Source organism: Mastomys coucha, unplaced genomic scaffold (genome assembly GCF_008632895.1).
Source record: "Mastomys coucha isolate ucsf_1 unplaced genomic scaffold, UCSF_Mcou_1 pScaffold21, whole genome shotgun sequence".
NCBI classification, from domain to species: domain Eukaryota; kingdom Metazoa; phylum Chordata; class Mammalia; order Rodentia; family Muridae; genus Mastomys; species Mastomys coucha.
In genome coordinates this window covers 92,547,065-92,555,651 of record NW_022196904.1, presented here as the reverse complement: position 1 = coordinate 92,555,651, position 8,587 = coordinate 92,547,065, and the positions used below count along the sequence as shown (strand labels likewise).

The 8,587-nt window shown below is 35.4% G+C and overlaps 2 pseudogenes; one reads left to right on the top strand and one right to left on the bottom strand.

Annotated features, from left to right (window-relative positions):
- Positions 1 to 2,152: 2,152 nt before the first annotated feature.
- Positions 2,153 to 4,655, top strand: LOC116101317 (annotated as a pseudogene).
- Positions 4,656 to 5,522: 867 nt separating this feature from the next.
- Positions 5,523 to 5,620, bottom strand: LOC116104151 (annotated as a pseudogene).
- Between the last annotated feature and the right edge of the window lie 2,967 nt (positions 5,621 to 8,587).

Here is an 8,587-nt window from a genome sequence, read left to right as displayed (position 1 = left end):
AATAGTAGAAATTATATGCTTATTTTACGCTTACGTTTATGACTCCTGTTCTCTTTCCTATGTTTTCTAACTGCAGAGTTGTCTCCCTCTGCGTTTTCTTATAGTCATAGCCAATAACAGTCTATTAAACTTTAAGATGCAAACTCATATTTGGCACCATTAACCGGGTCAAAAGCTTGTGTTTGTGTGTGTGTCCCTCATGAGGGAGATTATAATATTATAATTATGCTAAGTGTACATAGTTAAAAACTGCCCCCTAGTTCCTTATTTTTTATGACTATAGATTAGTGTGTCTTTCTCCCTTCATCAGAGAATCTTTCTTTGGCAGTACATATCAATTACAATAGAGCCCATGAATGGTGAAGAGATAGAGAATAAAGAGACCAAGGACTTCTCAGAATTAGATGCAACATCTATATTACACTCCTTTACCAAGGCTCAGGCATCATCATGAAAGAAGGGGAGGAAATATTGCAGGTAGTGGGAATGAACAGTAAAACTATTTGTTGGACATGGCAGGGTCACTCCAATATGAACTCATAGAGGTTGGGACTAATTGTGTAAGACCTGCACAAAATAAAGCCACTGAGCATTCAAACCTGGATGAAGTAGAGGCTCAAACAATACCACCTCTGTCTAAGTGGGAGTCAATTTCCTTCAGAGACGTGAAATAAGAGAGGCTATGTTCTAGACGATTTTCTTATATCAATGCATACAGACAGCACTAAATGGAATCCATGGATTTATAAACTGAGTATATGAAGTTGGAAGGGGTTGGGTTAGGGGAAGAACCGAGGGAGAGGAAGTAGGGCCTGAATTTGATCAGAACACTTTATATATGAAATTCTTAAACAGCATAAAGTATATAATAAAAAGAACTCCAGAGCTAACTTGGCTTAGTCTTCTCACAGACTTCCCCAGAGACCACATTTGTTTCCATTTCAGTTATGTGATTTGTCTCAATAGATACTAAAATTTATGCTCAGGAGAGGACAAACTCACAAACTACACGATATCTATGGAGTGCACAGGGTTATCATGGCCATGTTGAAGGACATTGTGTTGTTGTGTGTTTCAGACTGTCCCAATCCTATTTTTACCTTAATATTACATCTCTCAAGGGGCTCATCTACCTCTGAATCTGATGGGTCTCCTGAGCATTGGGCAAACACATTAGCAGCCATCGCCAGCAACTTGATCATGTGCTCTCACCTGTATGAAATAACCTGGTCTCATAGAATATAAGATGATATTAGAGATAAGGAGATAAAATATGAAATGGGGAAAAGAAGATCCATATAGATTCTAATTGGGAAAGGAAGATCCTATACATTCTAGTTGTATGACACATCTAGGTGAAACAAATAAGAATTTGATTAAATTGATTTGGTAGTGAGGACACAAATATTCTGGAATAATTTTTCCTCAAAGAAAAATATTGACCATTTTGTTGCAGGAGGATATCTAGTTGTATAAATCATTGTAGAAATAATTTGGACAAAAATCAAAGTCCATTGAGGAAATTGAAATGAGTTGAGAGTGAAATACTTTTGAGTAAATTGTCATCTGTGGAAAGACAAGCTTATGAGACTGAAGAAGATGCCAGACCTTCTGATCTGTAAGAAATTATTTTCTCTGTATTGGAATTTTATACATGCTTTTTGTACCCAATTCCTTAATTTCTAATCAATGAGACTAACACCAGAAACAAATTTGAGAACACTTGCAGAATCACAAAGAGTATTATTGATGAAATGTTGGCATTAAAATGTCTATTTTGGAGTATCTTCATGTACATTATCATAGCAACTAAGATAAAATAGGCAGTATTTAAAAGAATGCTACATCAAAGTTTCCCAGTCTTTCATGTAAGTCATCTGCTCTCAAGGTGTAAGTTCTAGCAATGGACTGTGTTGGGATTCAGAAACAAATAATGTCACTGCTCAGGCTCTATGGAAGAATCAATATTTTCTGAGTTTAGAAAGATGAAAATTCTGCTATCAGAACTTAGAGGTTAGAGTAGTCCTGAAAACTGCCTGTGTGCTGAAGATTATACTTCAGGGAATTCTATTCAAAATGAGCCTGGGAGAGAGCTGCTATCCATGGGCCAAAGGGATAAGCATATCCCAGTCTCAATTTTGTAGGCAACTCCATGCTTCCCAGGCTTTGCCTTGAAGCTTTTCGTAGAGAGGTAAATTTTCTTGTTTTTGTAGGCAGTCTTCATGAAAGTAACTTACCTAAAACAAAACAGTAAGATTTTAATAACTAGGAAGAATTTTATTCATACCCTTTAGAAAAGCTCCCTTACTAAATTCTAAGTGATCTTACAGTTACAACTTTCTGATTAAACTTCAATAAGCCTGTAGAAGGTTAATTCTTTGAGAATCAGATGAGAAAAGAATAAAACTTTGCTTAATGCTCCTTCTAAGTCATTCGAAGACTTACAAATAGCATATATTGGATGAATATATAAAATCCTCTGTAACTGAAAGTTTAATGCATACATTTTTGCCTTAACTTAGTATTCCTAAGGCTATCATCTTCACTGGTACATGGTAATTTCAGCTCCACATTATAGCTGAATTAATAAATTCTTACCAGTGGGTAAGAATATAAGCTATGATTTTTCCCTAGTACCAGAAACAATTGGGTTTTATGACTAAGAACATTTTAGAAATACATTTGCATCACTCCAGAATATCAAGTTTTAATGACAATTAAGATAAAGTAGTTTGCCATTTCAGATATGACTAAAATATAAATGAAAAAAGACTTTGCAGAGGAATACGTGAATAAAACTATGCTATGAAAGGTGCAGTTAATGGCCCAAATTTTGTTGCTAGGATGAAACTAGATTCCAAGAAAAATGATTCAGCACAATTGTAAATGCTAAAGGATATAGTGAGAGGAGAAATACTAGGAAACTAGGCTTGGTGCTGATATGAAAGCCCTCAATTGCTGAGTCTCATCCTTCTCCTCACTAGACAGGTTGGGCGCATGCATCAGAGGAAAGGCTAAGTCTATAGAGCTACAGCTCTCCAAGTTGACTGGGTGCATTTCCATCCTCGGCTTACAAGTAACACTTTAAAATAGTTCACTGTGTCTTTCTATTTCATCATTTTGTCATTTTCTGTGTATTTGCCTTCCATCAAACCATCTTTTTAAAGACTTAATCTTAGCAAATAGAAATGATAGGAGAGAATTGTTATCTAACAAAGTCTATGAAATTTCCCAAATAGGACAGTTTCAAGTGCCAGGATTTTAATACAAGTAAGGTATTGTGTAAGTAATGGTAGGTACTCTATAATTATTCCATTGAGCTGTCTTTCTGTTGCCACCTTCCAGAAAAAGCAACTTTGAAATGACTCCAGACTTTATCTACCACCCCCCCAAACCCGGTCCACTCTCTAACTGATCCACATCCCATACCTCCTCCTACCTCGTCTTTAAGCCTTTTTCCATCAACCTCTTTTGTACAAGAGAATTTTTTCTATTTATACACCAAAGAGTCCTACAATTTTGAAATGGAAAAAATGTATTATTTTCCTGTTACAAATGAAATATGCTTGTATTTACTTTAAAATATTGATATTGGATTTGCATCTATAATTTATATTCTTTGTTCTTATTAGATCATGTTGGAATGATCATATTAAAGATATTTCCATTGGTATATTCTAGCAAGCATACAGCAAGTTGGATTTTAATGTGGTAGGCAATGTTACTCATCAACACATTACATCTTTCTTCCTTGTTGGTATTCCTGGGTTGGAAACCTTTCACTGCTGGATCAGCATCCCTGTCTGTCTCCTGTTTGCACTGACCCTGCTGGGGAACAGCATAGTCATCACTACTGTCAAGCTGGAGCCCAGTCTCCACCAGCCTATGTATTTCTTCCTTTGCATGCTGGCAATGAATGACATGTGTCTTTCCTCTTCTTCAGCTCTGAAGATGCTTGGCATCTTCTGGTTTGATGCACATTGGATCAACTTTGATGCCTGTCTAACTCAAATGTATTTCATCCATACTCTATGCATCATGGAGTCAGCCATCCTAGTAGCCATGGCATTCGATCGCTTTGTGGCCATTTGTATTCCTCTTCATTATGCATCAATTCTGACAACATCTATGGTGACTAAACTAGGTCTTGTTTGCCTGATCAGAGGTGTGATTTTGATTTTGCCATGTCCTCTTCTGATTAAGAGACTGCCTTACTATACAAAATACGTCATCTCTCATGCCTACTGTAAGCACATGGCTGTGGTGAAGTTGGCAAGTGCCAACACTCTCATTAACAGAGCATATGGAATCTCAGTGGCTCTTTCAGTGATAACAGTGGACCTAGGACTCATAGCGACATCCTATGTAAAAATCCTCCAGTCAGTGTTTCGGCTCTCTTCCCAGAATGCCTGATCTAAAGCCCTCAGTACCTGTGCTGCTCATGTCTGCACTATCCTTGTCTCCTATACACCTGCACTGTTTAGCTTCCTGACTCATCTAATTGGCAAGAATGTGCCTCCCAGTGTCCACATCAGTGTTGCCAGCATGTACCTTTTAGTACTTCTGCAGTTAATCCAGTAGTGTATAGTGTCAAGACCAAACAGATTCGTGCTCAAGTGATAGATCTTTTCTTTACACACAAAAAAACTCCCTGAAAAGTAATACATTTCTATAGTACTAATTTTATCAAATTCTGTTCTCTGCAGGCAGGGCACATTAAAAATAGAGAATTTCTGATTTTAAAATTTTATTCTGCTTTAATTAGTATTTTTATAGGACATATCTTATGGTATAATGTGCTGGTATATTTACTCAATTTTACTTTATACTAAAATCTTTATAGCAGTATATCATTTATTTAACAAATTTTACAATTTTAGCCTGAATTTCTTTAGAAGTATATACTTTTCATACTATCTTTGTATCTGAACTTCTCTACAGTCTCTATGAGAGCTTTCCTGACAAAATATATGCAGCATTTCATTTTAATTTCCATTATATAGTATGTATTTGTTATCATTAGTCCTATCCTTAAAGCCAAAAAATCAGTTAGAAAAATATCTGAAGGTAATATGTTTCTTCAATTTATAAGAAAAAATCATATTTCACATTGCTACCACAAAATACAGAAAAGAAAAATACAAAAGACCTGTAGTAAAGTTGGAATGACTGGAGACACACAGACCTGAAGCTGAATATTTTGTTGCATAAATATTACAAACCAGTTTCTGATGTAAAAAAATGCAGGTTTCAAAAGTGTGGATCCATATTTTGTTAGAAATAAAATCAAAATAGACTAAGAGAGGTAAAATGTTTAAATTTTCTTATTATTATTTAGGATAAGACATTGTTCAAAGCATGCTTAATTACAAGACTGTAAGGAAATTGGAAATGAATATGAAGAATGAATATTTTAAATGTTGTAAAGGATGAGAGAGAGGATCTCCATCACATGGTACTGCATCTCCCTGTGCTATAGCGTCCAGTTTGCAAAGGACTTAGATGACTTTTATCTGAATGTTAATGATTCCAGGGGAACAAATAATAATTTAAGGTTAAAATGGAAAACAAATGCTAAAATGTTTTACACTTGATCTTAGCTAAAAAGCCGAGAAGCGATGCTAAAATGCTTTAAAATGTGCGCGCGTGCGCGCACGCGCGCACACACACACACACACACACACACACACAATCCAGAAAACAAAAAAGAAAAGGAAAATTAATAAATTCGTGTATAGGATCTTGTTTTAAATATGCTAATAATTATTCAACTATAAGGAAAATCGCAGTGAAAGTGAATTGTCTAAATATACCAGAAAAGACAAGTGCCTTTTCAGAGTGTATAAAACATAATACAAGGTGGGCAGTGGTGGCGCACGCCTTTAATCCCAGCACTTGGGAGGCAGAGACAGGCAGATTTCTGAGTTCACAGGCCAGCCTGGTCTACAGAGTGAGTTCCAAGACACCCAGTGCTACAAAGAGAAACCCCTGTCTCGAAAAACAAAAATCAAAAATAAAAAACAAATCCAAAACAAACAAAAAAACACAATACAAGCTGTGTAGTCTGTAGGAAGAACCCATTTGTTTTTGAAAACTCCAGTTTACTTTTAAATACTTTTATAAAACTACTGTGAAACAAAATGAACAGCATGTGTGCCCTAGTAGGGAAGGATGAACATCCTGTGCATTTATCATTAAACTCAACTCTTTGTCCCTTAAAAAGTTTTCATTTTCCTAATCAAATCAACACCGCAAAAAAGTAAGCAATGAAAGCAACCCTGCTTTCCCTAAATAACAGTGTGTTAGTGTTTATGACAGATGTGGTGTAGATGAATGTTCTACAATTCTCCATTATATTAATTAATTCAAATCAATTATAATGGTAATCTGCAAATCTCAGAACAAATTTAAAAAGAATATGTAAACATAGTACAAAACAATCTATGAAACTGGGATCTATCAGGCAGCTATTAGGGAGTAGGCAATAGAAGGTTCACAAGTTAAAGATCTGCTTGGGCTACACTGTGTTCATGGTCAGCATGAGCAAATGAGTCAAACCTTGTCTCAATAAACAGTTAAAAGAGTGGCAAGACTGTTGACTTAGCAGTTCAGAGCACTTGTTGATCTTGCAGAGGATATAGGTTCGATTCCCAACATCCACACAGTTTCATATAACCATTTAAAATTCTAGTACCATTTTATCTGACACTCTCTTTGGACCTCTGAGGGCACTGAGGACATGTAGTGCATATACAAACATGCAGGCAATATATTCAGACATAATATAAAATGAATACATTTAAATTTTTAAGTAAAAGTGATCATCTATAATTAGAGTTATTATTTTAAAATGTTCATTAATTATTAGCTAATGAGACATTGCCAATCAATTGCTTCAAGCAAAGAAACATCAGTCTTCATAAAGGTGTAGTCCTAGGCAGGTTGACCACTCTCTGGTGAAGGCCATGTATCCAAGGGTTTATGCACAGCAGAAACTGTATTTGATGGATACAAAATAAAAAGGAATAATGTTGTGTGTGTATGGATCTTCAAGGTGTTGGGATAAAGCAATGAATATGATCAAAATGCATTGTATGAGTTCTAAAAGTACTAAAAATAAGTTGGTTATATGGCTACATAGATTAAATGCTTGGTACATGGTAAGAGGATTTCAGTATGTATTTATTTTGAAAGGAGATGAACATAGGAGAACGTCTGGAGTCTTGTAAACCACTGATGTACACAGTGATAAGCAGCAAGAGACCCTCATTCAGAAAAGTGGCAGAAAAGGACTGAAACCCAAGGATGTTCTCTGTTGTCCTCAAATGTCCTGAGATACCCGTGGGCACCAATTACACATGAACATGCACACATACATACTACTAACATTTAAAAACATCTAAAAAGAAGAATGCTGGAGACATAGCTATGATGCAAAACTTGGCTGGAAATATATAAGATTCTCCATCCAATCATGAAAAATAGTTTACATTATATATCATTATTTTATTTTTATTTAAATTACCATGGTGTTTATACAATTCATTGTTTAATTCCAAATAATAAGATGTCTTGAAATTTAATATGTAAACTCAACCAGAAATAACACAAAGGCCTTGGAAGGCAAATGAGAGACTACTACTTGGAAGTCATCATAATGTAAGATGAAGGCAGACTGGTAAGTTGACTACTTATATTATGCAGACTAACAACATTAGGCAACAAAACTATAAAACTAAATTAAGAAAGTGTGTAACATGGAGCAATAAAAGCCATAAAGGGGAATAAGAGATGGAACCTATGGAAAAGTAACAAAATAGGATTTTGTAAAGCAATTATAGTAATGATGACAGTTAGAAACAGTCTAAATAAAAACAAACCAAACTCTATCTTGCTTAATAGAAATGTCCTTTAATTGTAAAAGCATGCATGGGTTTTTACATTATTGAGAACAGAAAAAATGTTTACCCCTACTGGTTCCTAGAGATGACAACAACAACTCAGAGTGGTCATGTCTAATATAAAATGGGTTTTTAGATTAAAGAAGTTTGCCATGGTTATTGTGTGATTTCACGGTGAAGAAGGGACCAGGTCACTACAATCCAAACAGTCACTCTCCTTAGAGGAAATCTCCGCGCTGTTTTCAGAACCAATTTAAAATCCTTGTGAATTATTTTATGCTACAAGACAGGGCATAAAAATTAACAATAATGTGATTTGGTAAAAGACATCTATAGACTAAGAATACAAAGAGAGCTACACACCACTGTGCTCACCAAATAGTACAGATTCTATTAAGATTGCTTTGATTCCTTTTCTCTAGTAGTTCATATTCTAAAGCAGATATGCTATTTCAGCTGGTCCATTTCCATAGGGATCATTTAGGACTCGAAGGGAGTGAAATGTCCCTCTGTTGTACCAATGAGGAAGATTACCCATGCATTTCACATTCTTCTGAGGAATATACCAACCATGACATCACTGTAAACAAGCATTCATGTCCTCTAGGACTGATTCTTAGAAGTGCAGTAGACAATATAAATCCCCTGAGTCCTCAGACATTACTGTTTCAACATAAAACTCGCCG